Raw genomic sequence first — 19157 nt, 5'->3', positions numbered from 1 at the left:
TGAGAATAAATGAATGGATGTTCTGGGTCAGATGGAAAGTCCAGCTAGACCCAGTAACATCTTTCTGACAGATGCTGAGTTCTCAACCAATGCATTCAGTTGAACTTAACCATGGGTTTAAAGTAAACACTGCTAAACAGAGAGGATGTGAGATACCGAATTAGTGCCTGCTTCTGAGATTATAAATATGCCGCCTATCAGTATACTGCCATGGAAAACCAAAACAATCATGGATTATTATAGAGAAGTTTCAGTATCTGCCTTGTATAGATTTCGTAACCTTGATCTAAAGTGGCAGTCAATGGACAAAGGAAAAAGCCTCAAAAATACATTCATAGGTCTCCTAATTTCATTCCACAGTTTCTTTCAGTAACATATTGTACATGCCTCTTTCACGTGGAGCATTGCCATGGCATGGGGCTTTCACTGTCTCCTTTTTAATTGGATTTATCATTTGTACCATAAATGTTCATGGCTGTGTTACTGCACTATCATTCATACGGGCAGGTGGAGAGCTGCCCAAAGTCATAAACAATCCAAAGGGGAGCTTCACAAGCACTGACAAGCTCTGCCGTACTCCTAATGGTATATGCTGGGGTGGAGAGCCGTGGCTATCAGGACTTTCATCCTAGAATTTGGGTCAAACATGGATGCGTGGCACATCTGAGCACCTACAGAAGTAGCATGATCTTTCAAAATGCTGAGCTGCCTTAATTCCTGCTGACTTTACTGATGACTGAAGAAATTGTTTGAAACAGAACTAACAAGACCTGAGACCACAGGCACGTGCTGTTGTACGTCCAGATAACTGGAGGAGATCAGACAGCTCTTTAACAGCTGCTAATTAGAGAGGTCATTTTGGATAAATGTGTGATGTGTTCATCACTCAGCATTTAATGAACTATGTGGGATGTAGATTTGAAGTGGTTTGTAACAAACTGCTTTAAAGACATATTCTCAGTTGTCCAGATTAAAGAACCAAATAAAAAGGAGTTATTTAGGCAGAATGATGTGCAGTGTCTTAACTCATTCTTTCAGGATAACAAATCCAGGAGGAGTGCATTGTGAAGAAATAAATGGGACATCTAACTATATTCCAGTGAATAGGAAAAAAATACCTTAAAATTAAACCAGGATTCAGACCAAAATCCAAACATAAATTCTGTTGCAGTGGTGGCTGCCGCTGCCCGAGTTGCCTGAGTTGCCACAGGGCCGAATTGCAGCATTAAACTCATGGTGGGCTGGCTCAGTTTGGTATCTCCCGTGGTGGTTAAGGTGAGCACCCACAGACCCTTGTGTTGATTACTTAGTTACAATTGGTTCATCGTTTCCCCACCCCGTTCTATGTATGACGCTTTGAATATGTATTTCCCTGTTGAATAAGTATAGTTCTAGAAAGTTCTCTGGTTTTCGATACCCCCCCCCCCCATTGGTCTTCCCTCCCTGCTCCCTCCCATCTTGTCTCTGGTTGGTCTGCTTGTATTCTCTCCTCCCCTTTGCCCACACTGGATTGGTTAATTGCACCCCTATAAAACTCCTGGACCCTCCCTTGCTAATGTCTTTTGTCCCTGGACCCTCTGCTGGAATAAACCCTTCAGAACCCGTACAAAAGACCCCTCTCTGTCTCTTCATCTTTGGTGTGCATGCTTGGACATAGCCACTTGGGTGACGTAGCCACTTGGGTGACATAGCCACTTGGGTTCAGGCTCGTCATCGCTCCTGGGTTTGTGGGTGTTTGCGTGCTGGCTCTACAGCCCCTCCTGAGGGTTGCCAGCCGTGGATTAGGACTCCAGAGGTCTTTGGATCTGCTGCGGACACTCGGGGAGGTGCAGCACTGGTCCTCTCCCAGATACAGTGGCTTGCGTCAAAATTCTATAAAAATCTTTCCATCTCTTGGTAGATGATAGATGTTTGTATGTAGATATGACATGCTTATGTGAGAGTCCGATGATAGCTGAAAACCGTGGTGTGAGCTGAAGTGCTTTAGATGCCCATTTCAGGAGACTTCCAAAAGTGATGGAGACTCCCTTCCTGCTGGATAGTGACCCACTAGTTGAACCACTCACCTGGTGTACATGAAACAGAGGTCCAGTTAGTCTTTGGTTAAGGGCATTCAAATACACAACTCCTGTAGAGGAAATCCAGACAGAAACTAACTTTGAAAGCTTCTTTGAAGATGTGCATCCAAGAATGCAAGATTCATCAAACCAGGAGACCAAGAGGGAGTCTAACTCCTTAGCTGAGTGCATCGTGAGCAGCAAGGACCATAACCCACACCTCCCCCTCCTTGGGTGGTCATGCTCTGAAACTAGCAGGCAGATAGACTTTATCCCTGGGACATGAGTGTGGCATGGTGTATGGCACTGTGGTGACCTTGAATTGTCTGGGGGGGAGTCACAAGGTTGGGTCACTCAAAGGGCACTCAAAGGACTTGAGAGTTTGCAAGTCTCACCTGTGGCTCACATGTAAGTCAGGAGATGAGATGCATGGTCAGGATCAGAACTGCAGGTTCTTCTGAGGCTAAAAGCTCGCCAAAGCCTAAGTGGTTTAATCCTTTTTTTTTTTTTTTTAATTATGGGCTTGACCTAAATTCCACCTTAATTGTTCAGAAATGCCTGGGGTTTTTTTTTACCTCACTCTATGTTCCCATATATCCAGCCAGAAATCAGGAGTACAAATGGTGCTGTTTGGGAGAGCAGAGATAAATAAAAATGAAAGAAAATCAGGACTCCGTTAAGCAACTTTTAACCTGCTTTTAGTGGTTTTGCCATACAAGTTTCTTAAAAAAAAATACCAATCCTCAGTATATTGAAACCATTGCTTAGTGAATCAACTCTGCTGTATGAGTTACATCCTGAATTCTTCAGTGCAGTTCAGTGTCTGACACTGACATGAAAGAGGATCACGTTTTTCTTGATAAACGTTACTCAGTTGGGTCTGTATCTCAGTCGTTCATATCAGGTACAGCTCTCAATCTCATTGGATTAGAAAGAGAAACAACCTACCACTCACTATAGGAGAAAGAATCCAGTTGGCATCATTATTCCAAATATCCAGTATGTGTTTTGTTGTTTCCTAACTCCTCACAAAAAGGATTCTCAGAATAAAAGTTTGGCTGACTAACAGCTGGCATCTGAATATTAACTATGTACCTTAAAAGGAAAGTATCACAAAGGTAGCTATTCCTTTAACCTTTTAGATTTGTATTGTGAAAGATGGACCTCATAAGAACAAGATGCTCTTTATTGGTAAATTTGCATGTACTTTTAGGATGTTGACATACACATTAATTTAACTGGAAGGAGCTAAAGGGAAAAATTAGACGGCAGAAATAATAATAGTAATAATAACAACAACAATAATAGTAATATACAGCTGGATTGTGCATCGTTTTCCATCCATAAATCAAAAAGGCATTAGATATTATTAAAGCCATTTTAGAGATGAAACAAAGAAGAGAGATGACTTGCCTGAGGTGACCAAACAAGTTATAGCATTCAGTCACTTTTGCTGACATCTTACACCAGCATCTGCTGCCTTACATAGCAGCATGTGAGTCACTAAATGCTCTCTATTCAGTCTCTGAACATTCCGTGGGCATGAAATCCTGGAAAGAAGCAACAGGTACTCAGGGAAGGGGTGAGAAGAAATGGAGCCAGAAAATCAACAGGGATACTTTTTTTATTCAGCAGCAGGCACTACAACATGGAGAAAGAGAAGAACAGCTGAGAATCTAAGCATAAATTTTCCAGGATGAAAAAATATGAAAAAGATGAAAAAAAATCTAGGAAAGAGTATAAACCGCTACAGATTTCAGAAGAAGTGGAAAGACAAAGAGCAACAGTGGGAGAAATGACAGAATTTTCTTTGTCAGAAAAAGCAGGACCATTAACATTAGCAGGAGTAGAGCCATTCACAGGCACAAAGATGAAAGGAACCTGATGGAAAAACTTTATCAGCTACAGCTTCAGGAAGTCACCTGGGAGCCATCCCAGAGCTGTTCTAACATACTGACAGGCCCTGTCCTGTTCCACAGCACACTCCCTCAGGGTTCAGCAGTGCCTGGGTTTGCTCAGACATTTGCTGATGGGGGTAGTCACTAGGGAGAAGAGGCACCCAGTGGGATTCCCAGTCCAAAGATGGCTGGGAGGACTTCTCAGAAGGTGGGTGATGCTGGAAACAGACTCCTTCATGGGGAAATGAAAATACTCAGCTTGTATTTTACTTGCCAGTTAAAGGGCTGAGAAAGTAATTGGCATGTGGCACACAGACCTGGGAATGCACCTATTAAACTGACAAGGGATTAAAAGAATATAGACAAGGTTAAAATCTCTCCCAAGCAGGAGGAAGTACTCATTTCCAAGGAGGATGCTTGTGAATGAGTAGAATTAAATTGATTTCCCTTAGCGGACTTGTCTTTTGAGTGACGAACTGGTAAGAAGTTTCACCTGTGAATGTCTGGCAGAGGTCAGCAACTGCAGCAACACACATCACTCTAATTAAGATAGCAGTACATTGTATAAATTTCAATAACTCCAAAATGGCTGGAGTTTAAAAAACTAAAACTTTCCCATACTCATGCATTTCCAACAGAAAATTTTTCCAGTCTTCTTCAGAATAATAAATAAATCTACCTGAGCTACAGATAATAAAATACTACTTGGTGAATGCCAGGCATGACATTTTTGTAAGTGACAGTGCAATTTGTGTGGCTCTAAGAGCATGGAAGAGAATAAAATCACTCACAGAAGTTTTCACAGTGGTTTTGTCAAATGCCTTCATAACAAAATTCCAGGTACATGCATGCACTTCACACAGTGTGACACTTCTAATGTTCTTTTTTTTTTCTATTTACTTTTCCTTTTTGTATTTTTTCTTAAATAACATGAAACTTCAATGTCAAAATTTTCCCAAGTTCAAGAGCAAGATTGTTCTAAATATTCAAAAGTTATAGCATTTGACTCATCCCCATAAGCATATATGCACATAAGTCCAAAAAACTCAAAAACCCCTGAGAAGGTTTCATCTTACATCTAATGAGTCATTGGGAGTTTAAGATTTTAATCTACATGAATGCAACTCTGAAGCTGAGATTTAGTAGAAATGCAGAATTTCAGTGCTCCCATAGAAGTCAATGAAAGTTTTATCAGCATAATATATACGTACATGTTAAAACATGGGATAAAAATTATGGTTGAAAGTACCTGTCAGATACTTTCATGAACCTGTCATTCACAAAAGAATGATAATCTAAGTACTTCTTGAACCAGACTAAATGAAAGGTCATTAGTAATTCATCCTTAACATCCTACATACTATTTTTGAGTACTTGAGACAGCATTTCACCATAAATGTATATCAGGGCATGAACTAAATGCTTTGCAAGACTAATATAAAAAAATTAAATAGAACTGTCCTTATTGCAGTTTGGGCCATTCTATTTATAATAATTCCTGTCTGTGAAGAAGCTCAAAATTACAGTCTTGTCTGATTTTGGATCAGTCTGGAAAAATTTTTTGTTCATGGTAATCACCTTCTTTCAAAGTTGGATCTGTTCCAGAAAGCTCTCAATGGACAAACCAGGGAACCTGTGTTGATCCCGTAAGTGAGGATCCAGGCACCGTCCCCAGGCATTGCCAGCATTCGAAAGGCAACTTCTGCTGCTTCATTCAGTCCTGTTCATTCAGTAGATTACTTAGGACAGAGGTCCCTATTTCGTTGCTGCCTGCTCCGAGCTTCCCCTCCCCCTCCCCAAGCCGAACCCCTTTGTTCCAAAGCGCGGGCAAAACCAAATGTAACGCAAACTCTTTAGCAGTGTCTGACTGGCCAGTCACCCCGGGTCCGCCCCCAGTCCGCCCCTTTCCCCTTTTCCAAATAAAAGAGAGGACCAAGGGGGAAGGCCTGCCCTCTTTTGGCTTTGCAACTCTTTCTGTGGGCATTTGTGTGCTTCTGTTTCTTTGAAAGCTTCTAATTGCAGGAAATTAGGCAAGCTAAGAGCTATATTTCTCCCTCTTTGCTTCTGCTGTTGGTACTAGATTTGCAGCTACCATTTTGCCACTTTTAGAGCTACTGAAATGCTGGATTGCCTGTGCTACCTCTCTAGGCTGCCTGAGGCTTTCTAAGGCATTAAACTACTAGCCTAGCTGGTAAAAAGCTGTAAGTATACCTCCTCATCATTTCACATATTTCTCATATATTCATTGGCCTTTTCTTGTTTCTGGGACTGGATACAAGAATTGCATCATTCTTTAACACAAAAGTTACTTATTGATGTTGTCTTGGGGTGACCTTATGATGTGTATCCCATATTGCTGCCTATTATTATTACAATGTGTACTGTCTTTGGTGGCAGGTAAGAAATCTTAGAATTACACAAGAAAGTTAAGCAGAGGATTTTCTTTCTTGTTTTCAGACTTCCAGGGAGGTCTAATCCACCCTCTGATTTGAATTTGGCTCAAAATGTGTTTTGAGATTTCCTGAAGTCACTTATGGCAGAGGCAGTACACAACTAGAAGCACAAATTCTTATCTCAACAGATGGACTGGTATAGAAGTGATCTCTGTAGTCTCGTGGTGTTGACTGTCAAATCAACAGATCAAGAACACCTGTTATTGCCTACACTGTGAATTCCTCAGGTTGAAAGACTAGGAGGTACTTGAGCAGGATTTTTCTATGATTTGTTTACCTGAGATTTTTCCAGATTGGTCAATGCTCATCAACTACTTTGCCATGGGCAGTTTCCTTAGGGTGTCTCTCTTTCTAGATCACAGGGGAGATCTGAATACTTGACACACAATTCTGCTGTGGGCTGCTTACATTCTGTACTTAGTCTGAGGATTCATTGCTATCTGTCATTATTTTTCAACCATTAGCTTATTTAGTGCTGCCATTTTTCAAGGAACCATTAGCATAACAAAATATTCCTTCACACATTGAGGATAATTGTCCTCTCTATTAGTTTGTTCTTCAATTTGTTCCAGGATTGTTTCTTCAGGTTGTTTTCCTGTAATGCTCACTAGCATCAATCAAACAGCAGTCAACTGCGAAACTTCCCACAGCCCCTGAAATTATTTAGAACCACTCAGTTGCTCACAATAGCATCCTTTACATGTGTTGCTCTGTCATCCTTTTCTTGTTATCCCCACCACTCACGGCTTCTGCTAATTAGAATGCAAGACTGTTATTTCTTTATGTGCCTGTACCTCTTCCAGCATCACCAGATGTCAAACTTCATGGTGCTTTGCAACAGAAGTGGGTTGTTGACAAGGTAGACCAGTATTGAAATAAACCTACCCTATATATATATTTGTAAACACCTGTCATTTCATGTCAATGCACTCTAATCCACCCCAAGGGATCTGCTAACAAGAACCTCAGTTACCTTTGCCTTCAGGTGTGGGTTGTAACATTAAATTGGAGGATTACTCTGAAAAGTGGTGAGAAGGTTTTCTTACAGGGATAACAGCCAGAGTTCTGGATAAAGGAGGACTGATTTTCAGTCACAGCTGAAATCTCTGGCAGAAGATCATGACAACCCAGGATATGTCTGATCTCCACTGCTCCCCACTGCTATAATTTTTATCTCTCAGTATGACCTAGACACATCAGACCTGTTTAAAGGTTTTCTGGTGTAAGCCAGATCTGTTGTAAGGTTTTCTCCATGACAAAGTCAAGCCAATTCTCGGAGAAGGTAAATAGGAATATTAATCCTCTCTGGGTTAATGACCAGCTTGTTACTGAATCTCCTGAGAATTGTTGTTTCTCCCATGCACTGCCCAGAGTAAATCAAATTATCTTCCCCTAAACCTATTGAACAGGCTGGGACATTACAGGATCCCAGGAGGAGTGATTGATGTGGTCCAAAGCTGTTGTTGGGTTTTCTGGCATGACCTGGACCTGTTGCAAGATTTTCTCTGGGAGAAGGTCAAGCTGACCCTCAGAGAGGGTAGTGGGGAGAAAGACACTGACCCCCGGTGGCTGACTGAAGGGTATTACTGCTGAAGGGAGAGTTAGTGGGGACTCTCCCCTCGTGAGGAAATCATAATGATAATTTTTCTCCTCCCAGTATGGCCTGGGCTCATAACATTCGGCATGACCCACAAGCAGAGGTGGATGAAATTACAGTTCTGGCAAGAGAATGTAAACTGACACCTGGCAAAGAAAAGGCAGTTTGTCCCATTTTGGGTGCTGCCCTTAAAGGACTACAAAAGAAGCCACTGGCTACTCAGAAATCCAAGAGTGAATATACATATAAACACTGAAAATTCACTCTAATCTGCCCCAGGGGACCTATTAACAAGAACCTGAGGTACCCTCACCTTCAGGGCCAGGTCATGACACCTTGTTTGTGGTAAATTTGCATGGAGAAAGGTTGATACACAACAAAGACTCAAGGCTACAGCCCTGGAAGGAATAAGCACACACAAATTATTTGTTGCATGAAAGTATGCAATATAAATATGATAGAACTGCCTTTTGTGTGTGTCTGTGTGTAACTTTTAATGGATAAATGGATATATATGTTTATGATAGTGAATGTGTAAGTTTTGCCACTGAAGACATTCTCTATGTGTGCCTTGCTCTCTCCCCAAAGTCTGAATCAGAAAGTCTTCACATCCTTTTTCAGCTGAAATAGTCATCTCAGGATTGTGTACAGATGAACTTGAACAAGTGCAAAATAGCATGAACTATTATCTGTTTCTTGAACAGACAAATTGGATGTCACCTAAACTGTAGTTCTAGAAGAAGCACAAACTTAAAGCTACTTTTTCCCCCTTAAATGCCTCTGAAAAAGAATACTTGGATGTTTAGCAAGAAAGCTACACTGACTGGAAATACACAAGATATTTGCATCAGCCTCTAAAGAAAGACAAAATGCTTTTCCTTTACTTGTTTAATAGGAAATAAAAAAACCCCTTCAAGTAAAACTGAAGTTTTCAAATAACTCCACATTAATTCAAATCACTGGAAATCAGTTCCAGGCCAAAAAAAATGGGAGAAATGGCATCTAAATCCCAGATGATATTGCAGGCTTAGACACAGAAGCAGAACAACTCATTTTTTTTCCACAAAGTGTGATCTTCAACTGTTTTAAGAACTAAGGACTATGACTAAGCCCATGAAGCTCACAGCCGACCCGTTCATCACAATTTTGCTTGTAAATAATTTTTCATCAAACAAAATGAAATCTTTCTACACATAATCAATATACCTAACTTCATTAGTGTTACTTGTCTAATAATTTATAATGAAGTAAGGAACAAGGTATTGAGGAGTGCATAAGTAATAAATTAAAGATACAAACCATTGTAGATCATCTGATTGTTAAATGAAGGTATTCTCATCACTGGAACATATAAAAAGTACACGAAATTAAAGGATGTTCTAGCTTTATCTCTTATCCATGGAATGTATATAAATTCTTTGACTGTTTTCTATCATTCTAATAACTTCCCTGTGCATCTGACATTATACTATTTGTTAATTCTATTGAGAACTATCCCATTGTAAATTATCTATCTGAATAAGCTTCCTTTGTAACAACAAATTCCCCATGTTGGAATTTTAGTTGAAAAGCATCAACACTCATTAAAGGAAATAAAACAAAAGTGGATATTCCAATTCAACCATTCATGACTAAATCCTTAAATTTGATTACAATTTAAAAGAAAATATGTATGTATTTTAATCCTGTTTTCTCCACTTTGGTTATATTTCCTTTTTCGATTGTTTGGGATGAGTGATAAGTGAAAGCTTGGATCTCCTCAATTAACTGGGAATTTTGCTAATGATATAGTGGATCTAACCAGTATCATTTCATAGATGTGGATAGCATCAAAAGTGTTGTAAGCAAAATGAACAAATTTAATTTTACACTGGATTGCAGTAAAACAATTTTTTCTTTATTTTATACTTTAGCATTTAATAGATATGAATGCCTAGTTGTTGTTGCTGTTATAGCTAAAAATAATCTGCATTTGCCATGTTAGTAACAGCACTTCTTTGTTAGACCCTACTTTTTGTTGACAAAAAGTAGAACAAAGTCAGTTTTTACAGGCAGAGAATTAAAAAACAGTGCTCTTTCAAGACAGAAAGGGGGATAAAGTACAAAGGGGTGGCATCATGGCAGGGAAATGGGAAGAAGGCTTCATTCACATAAGCTGTCATACGAACAGAAGAGAATAAAACTGTGGAGGCAATTTCTCTTAAAATGAAAGGTAAATAGAATGTAATTATCTTAAGACATTAAGATATACCATGGTTGCTTTTGTACAGAAACAGGAAAGCATCTGGCTTCTTCCTAGGACTGCAGGTGGCCTTCAGAAACTCCTTCAGACATATGGGCTTTGCATATGCTGTGTAATGCCTCCCAAAGTACCTTGGTGGCTGACCTCTTTTTATTCCTCTAATGTCCCCTGCCTCAGAAGTCACCCAAGTATGTCCAAGAGCAGTAGAAGGAGCTTCAGAATCAATTTAGATTTTCTTGGCCCTCTAGCAACCCTTCTACTCTGCACCCGAGCTTCCTGCTCTTTGAGCAGCCCCTGTTTACCACCATGTTCCTCAGTACAGGTGGTGGGTCACAGTCGTGCCTCCCCTTTGCACTGCTAAGTAACACAGCTTGTCTCTTGAAAAACCTCATGCAGGAATACAGCCCTTTTATTAACAGAATCATAGAATGTTAAGGGTTGGAAGCAACCCTAAAGATCATCTCGTCCCAACCCCCCTGCCCTGGGCAGGGACACCTCCCACTAGATCAGGTTGCTCAAGGCCTTATCCAGCCTGGCCATGAACACTGCCAGCATTGGGGCATCCACAACCTCCTTGGGCAACCTGTTCCAGCATCTCACCACCTTCACAGTGAAGAATTCCTTCCATAGACCTAACCTAAATTTCCCCTCTTTCAGTTTGTACCCATTACTCCCTGTCCTATCACTACAGTTCCTGATGAAGAGTCGCCCTCCAGCTTCCTTGTAGGCCCCCTTCAGATACTGGAAGGTTGCTATGGGGTCTCAATGCGAACTTCTCTCCTCCAGGCTAAACAGCCCCAGCTTTCTCAGCCTGTCTTCATAGGGGAGGTGCTCCAGACCCCTTATCAACTTTGTGGCCCTGTTCTGGACTTGCTCCAGCAGTTCCATGTCCTTCTTATATTGGGAGCACCTGAACTGTACACAATGCTCCAGGTAGGGTCTCACAAGCACAGAGTAGAAGGGGAAAATTGCCTTCTTCACCCCGCTATCCACATTTCTTTTGATGTAGCCCAGGATTTGTTTGGCTTTCTGGGTTGCAAGTGCACACTACTGGCTCATGTTGAGTTTTTCATCAACCATCACCCCTGAGTCTTTCTCTGCAGGGCTGCTCTCAGTTACATCTTTTTTCAGCCCATAGGTGTATCTGGGATTGCTGCAAACCAGGTGTAGGACCTTGCAGTTCACTTCATTGAACATCTGGAGGTTTGCACGGGCCCATCTCTCAAGCCTGCCCAGGTCCCTCTGGATGGCATTCCTTCCCTCCAGCATGTAGGATGCACCACACAGCTTGGTGTTGTCAGTGAACTTGCTGAGGGTGCACTCAATCCCACTGTCCATCCCACTGTGCACTCAATCCCATGTCACCCACAAAAATGTTGAACAGTATCAGTCCCAGTGAGACCCCTGAGGGATACCACTCCTCACTGGCTCCATCACACATCCACTAAAGCTGATCCTATTATCATAGGACAACATAAAGTCAAGCACCCTCCTCACACACCGATCCATGAAAGCCCTATTACAGAATCATAATTTTGGAAATGTCAATCCTAGCAGCTATATCTGGGCAAAGAAGAGCAGAAGGCAAACAGAAGAACCTTGAGAGTCAAGGCAAGGACAGAAAAACTAAAGAATATTTGCAGCAGGAACAAGCACCTCAGGTACTTCTCTTGACAGATATTTGATGTGAAGGGTTATTGATGCAGAACACTACTTTGCCTCCCTAGAGTCCCTAAAGATTAAGAGGCTAAAAGCCTCATGCAAACAGGAAACGTCTTTGTCAAGGAAGCAGACATCCTTACTTAGCCAGGTAAAACTTAGTGGATTTGGTGATCAAAGGGAAGCAGTTCAATACTTGCTGACATACTTTTAAAAGATGCAGTTAACATACACACAGTTATACCTGAGACACTGTGCAAGTGTAACCCCTGGGTGCACTGAAAAAGCAAAGAGATCCAATATCTTCCCCTTCATTTGTGTTTGTCTTAACATACTTATGAAGCATTCCAAATTTTCTCCTGCAGCTGAAAACATTCTATAAAAAACCATGTCTTGTATCTATTTTTAAGATCATTTCTAACCAGCCAAAATTCTCAGAAAGGAAGTATCCTTAAATTTCAGGTTTGCAACAACCTCTGACTCAGTCTCTTAACACATCTACAATATGGGTAAGAAAGCATTACTAACTTTCTGGTGCTGCTGATTTCTGTTCTATATTCTATCTTGAAAGCACACACAAGTGTGAACTTGTTCTGAAAGTTCTGCTAACATTTCCTTTACAACACAGCTCTTCCAGGTAGATCTTTCCTTTCTGATTTCTGAACAGCTCTTCTTTGACAGCAACCTTAGCCTTATTCAATACGGGGGCATTGCTTGCTAGTTGGTTTGGTTTGTTGATTTTCATTATTTTCTACCCCAGAACAGTGGTAGCAAAAAATGTCTTGCCATTTGAGACCTATTTCCTTTGACTCCCAGCTTGAACACAAACATTTGAAAACACTTTTGTTTTTTAATAGTGTCTTGGTTACTTACGTATATCTCATCATTCACCATAATCCAGAGGAAATGGTTAGTGACCTTCTATGCCAATTAGACACTTACAAATCAATGGGCCCAGAGGGGATGCACCTGAGAGTAAGGAGGGAGCTGGCAAAAGAGCTTGACAAGCCACTTTGAATCATTTACCAGCAGTCCTGGTTAACCAGAGAACTCCCAGGTGACTGGAAGTTAGGAAATGTGATGCCTGCCTACAAGAAGGGTTGGAAGGATGATCCTGGTAACTACAGGCCTGTCATCCTCACCTCAGTAACAGGGAAGGTCATGAAGCAGATCATCCTGAGTGACATCACACGGCATGTGCAGGACAATCAGATGATCAGGCCCAGCCAACATGGGTTTACAAAAGGCAGGTCCTGCTTGACCAAACTGACCTCCTTCCACGACAAAGTGACCCAGTCAGTGGATGAGGGAAAAGCTGTGCATCTTGTCTATCTAGACTTCAGTGAAGCCTTTGACACTGTCTCCCACAGTGTTCTCCGGGAGCAACTGGCTGTTCATGGCTGGGATGGCTGTACTCTCACTGTGCAAAAACCTGGCTGGATGGCTGAACCCAAGGAGTGGTGGTGAATGGAGCTACATCCAGCTGGTGGCTGGTCACAAGTGGTGTTCCCCAGGGTTTGGTGCTGGGGAAGCCCTGTTTAATGTTTGCATCACTGATTTGGATGAGGGGATCCAGGGCACCCTCGGTGTGTTCCCAGACAACACCAAGCTGGGAAAGAGTGTTGATGTGCTGGAGAGTAGGAAGGTTCTACAGAGGGATGTGGACAGACTGGACCAATGGGCTGAGGACAACTGCATGAGGTTCAATAACATGATGTGCTGGGTCCTGCACTTGGGTCACAACAACAGCGGTGTAGCACAGCAGTGCTACAGGGTGGGGGAAGAGTGGCTTGCGAGCTGCTGTCAGAGACTGGACAGAGTAATCTGGTTTGAGACATCTTGGGGTGTTTGGAATGTGTGTTAGGGGGTGGGTCAGACTTCGCCCAGGTGAGACAGTGCCCTGTCCCCCATTCCCACAGCATCTGTCAAGCATTGCACAGTGGAGGAAGCCCCCAGGTGTCACCTAATCCACCCCTGTGTGGCAAAGCGACTGAAGTCCCACCTGGGAGGAAGGTCCAGAATGGGCCAAGGTTGATGGTTGGACTGAGTGATCTTGAAGGTCTCTTCCAAACTTGATCATTCTGTGATCCTGTGGGTTGTTGCAGGATAACATTCTCATAAAGTTCAGTTATGGGGTCTTTTTGGTGCACTCTCAGACTAATGCAACTGCAACACAAAACCAATTAGGCTTGCCAGATTTCATGCTGAAACTAAAATTAAAATATTGAGAGGTCAAGATGAAACTATACAGCTGTTCACAAACAGAGCTTGCAGAGAAGTTAGACAAACCTAGCCTTACCAGCAGCAAGCTTGCTCATAATCTTTATACTGGAATATTTTTTAAAGATACATCAAATGGCATCTAAAGAATTCTACTTTACCGATATTTAACCCCTACCTGCAAAGAAAAAAAAACTGAGTCAAATAGGGATGGAAACTCCAACCAGCACCCCTAGTGAGTGGCTATGAGTCTGCAGCTCAAGGATCCTTGGGTTTAGGAATTTTATCTAAAAGACTAGTGAGGAGTTATTTAAAGTTAGTTCCCATTTGTAATGAAACATCCCAGAAATGTTCCTGTTCCCAGGAATTTGTAATTGCCTGTTATTGTCTGGAAATTGCTCAGATAATATGATGATTGGTGGCAACATGAAACCATGGGCAAATTTAGCAGAGCCAAAATACCAAGCTGCAAATAGAAGCATAAATCCCATCATTACAGAAGGAGTTGGTTGTTTGAGAATGTGCCTTATCCACAGGTATATTTGATAAATATTTTAGAAGTAAGTTGATCAATCTGCATTTCTCATCAGCTGTTGGAGAAATGAGTTGTGTTTCATCTATTCTTTGTAAAGTAATCCACAACCCAGCACTGCATATGGCTGCTGTTTGGACCACTAATCTAGCTGTGAACTATTATTAATTATTATTAATCTAGCTGTGACTAAATAAATTTAGTCTTTGGATTCCTCAGCTGTATATGAAAAACAGTATAGCTGATTTAATATTTACATCCACCTGGGTATGTGTTAAGGACATAAAATCTGCACTGCCACTACAGCATGGAAAACATCTGCTATTATGGTAATTCAAATAATAAATTACAATATGCTTTATTGTTAAATCTACATAAAATTTGCATCTTCTTATAATAACTTTTAACATACAAAAAGATGTTTTAGAAAGCAATGCAAATTCTAAGATGTTGCAGTAAAATATTAGGTACCATTTCCTGGGCACCTGAAATGCCTCAATGAAGATGCCTCATGCTCATGTCGCAAAAGTGCATAGGATTCTCACCCCACCGAGGTTTAGATAACAACTGAGGATGTCTTCCTTACCCCCTTTTAAAATAATACAGAGTGGAGTCAGTTCTATTTTAACTGCCTGTGATGATGATTAAGGAGGAGAAACACTGGCCTCAGAAAAGCAGCCTGACATTACCTTCAGACATGCCCAAAGCTCCAGACATTGAAACTGCCTTTTGCTCCAACTCCAGTGGCATCTCCATGCGATGCTCCCACTTAAATTGAGGTTCCCAGAAGACCAGGCCCTGAAGCCTCATTGCATTGCATTAATGAAGTCCATGAGTTTAGGGAAAGCAAAAGAACTTCTGTTTGCTTGTTCCGAACCTCACTTTACCTCTAGTTGGTGCAAACTCACCCTGTTCAAATTCACTTGCACAGTACTTATTGAGGAGACATAGTGACGGGACAGTGCCACAGGTCTCCACACATTTTTACATACATTTGGAGGAGAGGAATCCATCCTGCACAGAGATTTTGAGGAAGTCCACAGACAACAGAATGTCCCCAAGCTTTAGCCTCTCAGACTTACTGCAATTGGAATCTCTGCCTAACACTAGGTATAGAGAACTAGGTATAAAAAAAGCTTGATGATTACTTTGATTTAGATTCTACTTGACACTTAACCACAACTCCCTGTACATAACATCATATGAGCAAATTCTTCACTCAGCAAAGTCCAGCTGGGGAGTATGTAATTAGATCTCAGCAGAAATTAAGATAAGTAAGCCAGTCTGATACCAGTCTGATACACCATTGCCTCATGATTTAACTAATCCTAATTACAAAAAGAAAAAAAAACACAAAACCAAAACCAACAAACAAACAAAACCCAACACCAACAAAAAAGCAGTAAAATACACTTGAAAATAAACCCACGGAAATATCATCTTGTATTACACACATGAGCATAATATTTTCTAGCTTATCTTTGACATGAGCTTCATTTTCTGCACACAGGTGTTTTTATGTTTTAAATTATAAATCCCCCTGGTGGAATTCTACATAATCCTGGAAGGAGATGTTTTCCAACAGTAGACATCAAGGTATTATCTTCATATTTTTAGAATTTTCAACATCTCCATTCAGCATCCCCTGTGCCATGTACCCAGGACCAAGCATACTCTATTTTTGGTCATTTCTGGTGTAAGACAGCAGCCACCTTGATATCCTTTACAACTGGCAGAGTTTGTGTGTCATCAGATACCCTATGGCATGGTGTTTAGCCTTGATGGTGACTGGGCCAGGCTTACAGGTCTCTCATGTAACAAGCAGACCATGCACTGCCATCAGGAGATGCAGGGTCGGTCCTGCCTCACCCCAGCATCACAGACCATTACATCACCCTGTTCATTTTGGCTTAGCTTGCTATCCTCAGAAAGCTGCATGGGTTTGTATGTAGGAGAAAAGGAGAGAACGTACAGAAAATCTTGACGAATTTCCCTGCTATTTCTGGAAGGCAGCACAGCAAAACTGTGATCTTTCCCACGCAGAAATAGGTCCTGGCTCCCTACTGTCAGCTTGAGCATGTTTCAGCTGAAACCCCACGAAGAGCGGTTGCTATGAAGAACCACTAAATAATACCTAGCTTGTCTTTTATAATAATATTTATCAGAAATGTAACAAAAAGGGTATTTCATAACACAGTATCTAACAAGATGGCTTGTGCAATATCAGCATGCTGGGTCCAGGCTCCCTGTCAAAGCTTTATTCAGATGTTACACTGTCTTGACTAATCATTCCTAATCCTATCATCAGCTGCCATCGTGTCAAGATATGTCAGCCTTAAAAATGAAGAGGTATGTTAAGGAAATGATGCCTTGCAAGGAGTAATGATGAATTTGGATTTAGTAGGAAGATAATGACTTATTCTTTGTTGAAGAACCATCTTACGCAACTGGTTCTAGTTCCCAAACGCATTCTTTGCTTCTCACAGCTGCTCTCACAGGAAATTTTTCCTTTTTAAGGTGTTTTACCAAGGATGCTTCACTTACATTTTGCTTCAAGATTAAAAAAGAAAAACAAACAAAACAAAACAGAACTTTAGGTCTGGGAACTGATTGTAAATGAAACACAAGGTTGCACATGAAAGTGAACTCTTCTGGACTTACAATATACTGTATCAGAAAAACCTGAAGTAAACTTGGTTTACAACTGACTTGCAGTGCAAGGATTGGCATGCTAGAGTTACTTCTTGTTACTGGTGCTGATTGTCATGGTACTCACAGTTACAACTATATCAGTTCTGAAAAGAGGGACACTTTCAAATAATTGCTGCAAGCTGATTGTCATTTGTAAAAACAGTTCTCCCAGAGAACTGTGAGAAGATTGTTTCTATTCTGCTTTGGAGAACTATTGCTGAAAATTACTAATTTGAAAGTATTGCTAAATAAATATTAACAAGAGAATCCATAGGGTGAAATCATGGAGCCAACCCTTCCAACCTTGCCAGAGCCTGCATTACGATCACACCAAAGAGAAAGAACTTTTCTTTTATGTAAATGGAGCTTATATCACCAGGAAGATGAACTAAAACAGTGGTGTTAATTTTGCTTGAAGATCTCGAATCTACAGATGCTGAGAAGTACCAAACACCTATGTCAACAATACTGTCATGTTTCCATTACTATGGAGAACCAGACAAACCTGGATTAAGGATTAGTCCCATAATATTTTCTCTGCTTTTTAATGAAACCCTCCAAACCATCTTTTATTCCATTTCCTCATGTTTCATTTATCAAAACAGCTAAAAATTAGTCCAATTCTTCTATGAGCCCTACATCCCCTCAAAGAATGAATGAATGGTATGTGGTATTTTGCCTTTCCTAAATTGCCTTTTTATCCATCAAGTGTTTTATCCATTAGGTGATTAATTCCACAAGACTAAAGAAAAGCTTTGTCCAAGAAATCCTCTAAACTTCTATGTATCTCTATGCAAAAAGAAGCAGATGGTTATGTTCTAGCTGCCAGCTCTCCAGGACTGCAATAGGTGAATCACCTTCACTCCCAGAGTTGCTTAGGCACATTAATATGCGATCGTCTGTGCTACTGAGTCTTGTCTCTTGTGTTAGTCAGCATAGTGGTCTGACATATCCAAACTGCATGATTCTACCAGGGATCCCAGCAGAAAATAATCTCTCATCACATGCTTCATAATTCACAGGGTCATGTATGAATATCAAAGGAAATGCAGAAAAGGTTTAGCCAGTTTGTTCTTCGGAATTGTTATTTTCTTATTCAAAACCTAAAAAGGATGACAAAAATGCAAAAGTCCAACCTTTCAAGTTCAACCTCCTCTTTTTAATTTCAGAGAGAAACTTGGGCCCAGTCCTAGTTTTCACTGAACTAGTTCACATGAACTTGGGCTGAGTAAACACATAAATTTCACTATGTAGCTATAGAGTATTTTAGTCTAGAGGCAGATGATGGCATAAAGAAGGGATCTCAGGTAGTTAGAAAACATCAGAGTGGTAATTTAGAAACATTTATACTGCAAAAGGGGACCAAGAAGAGGAGGATGTTTATACCATATAAATGTATGAAAAACTGAAAAAAAAAACAGCTGGTTTTTTCCCTAATAGTAAGCCATCATTACTTAAATTCCCTTAATATGGCTTTCCTGACAGATTTAAGAAGTTCTCTGACTTGAATGCTAATTGTTCACAGAATTCTCTGGTAACATTCAGAGCTGAAACAAGAAAAACTTAGCAATATTTTCTATAATATGTCTCTATATATATTTTCTCAGCTGCTTTATGTCTGACAATTAATCACCAGCTTTAATTGTTATCAAGCCCAGAACACTCTACAAAATTGATGGAAGCCATGGTAGAAAATTCAATTAGATATCCTATAATTTTTTCCAAGATAATTTGCTTACTGTAACTTGCTTGGACTCATGGAGTATTTTGGTAAAGATCTTAAATGCTACAGACTTTTTCTGCATGCA

This window comes from Corvus hawaiiensis, chromosome 2 (assembly GCF_020740725.1).
Source record: "Corvus hawaiiensis isolate bCorHaw1 chromosome 2, bCorHaw1.pri.cur, whole genome shotgun sequence".
Classification (NCBI taxonomy): Eukaryota; Metazoa; Chordata; class Aves; order Passeriformes; family Corvidae; genus Corvus; species Corvus hawaiiensis.
This window is presented reverse-complemented; position numbering follows the sequence as displayed.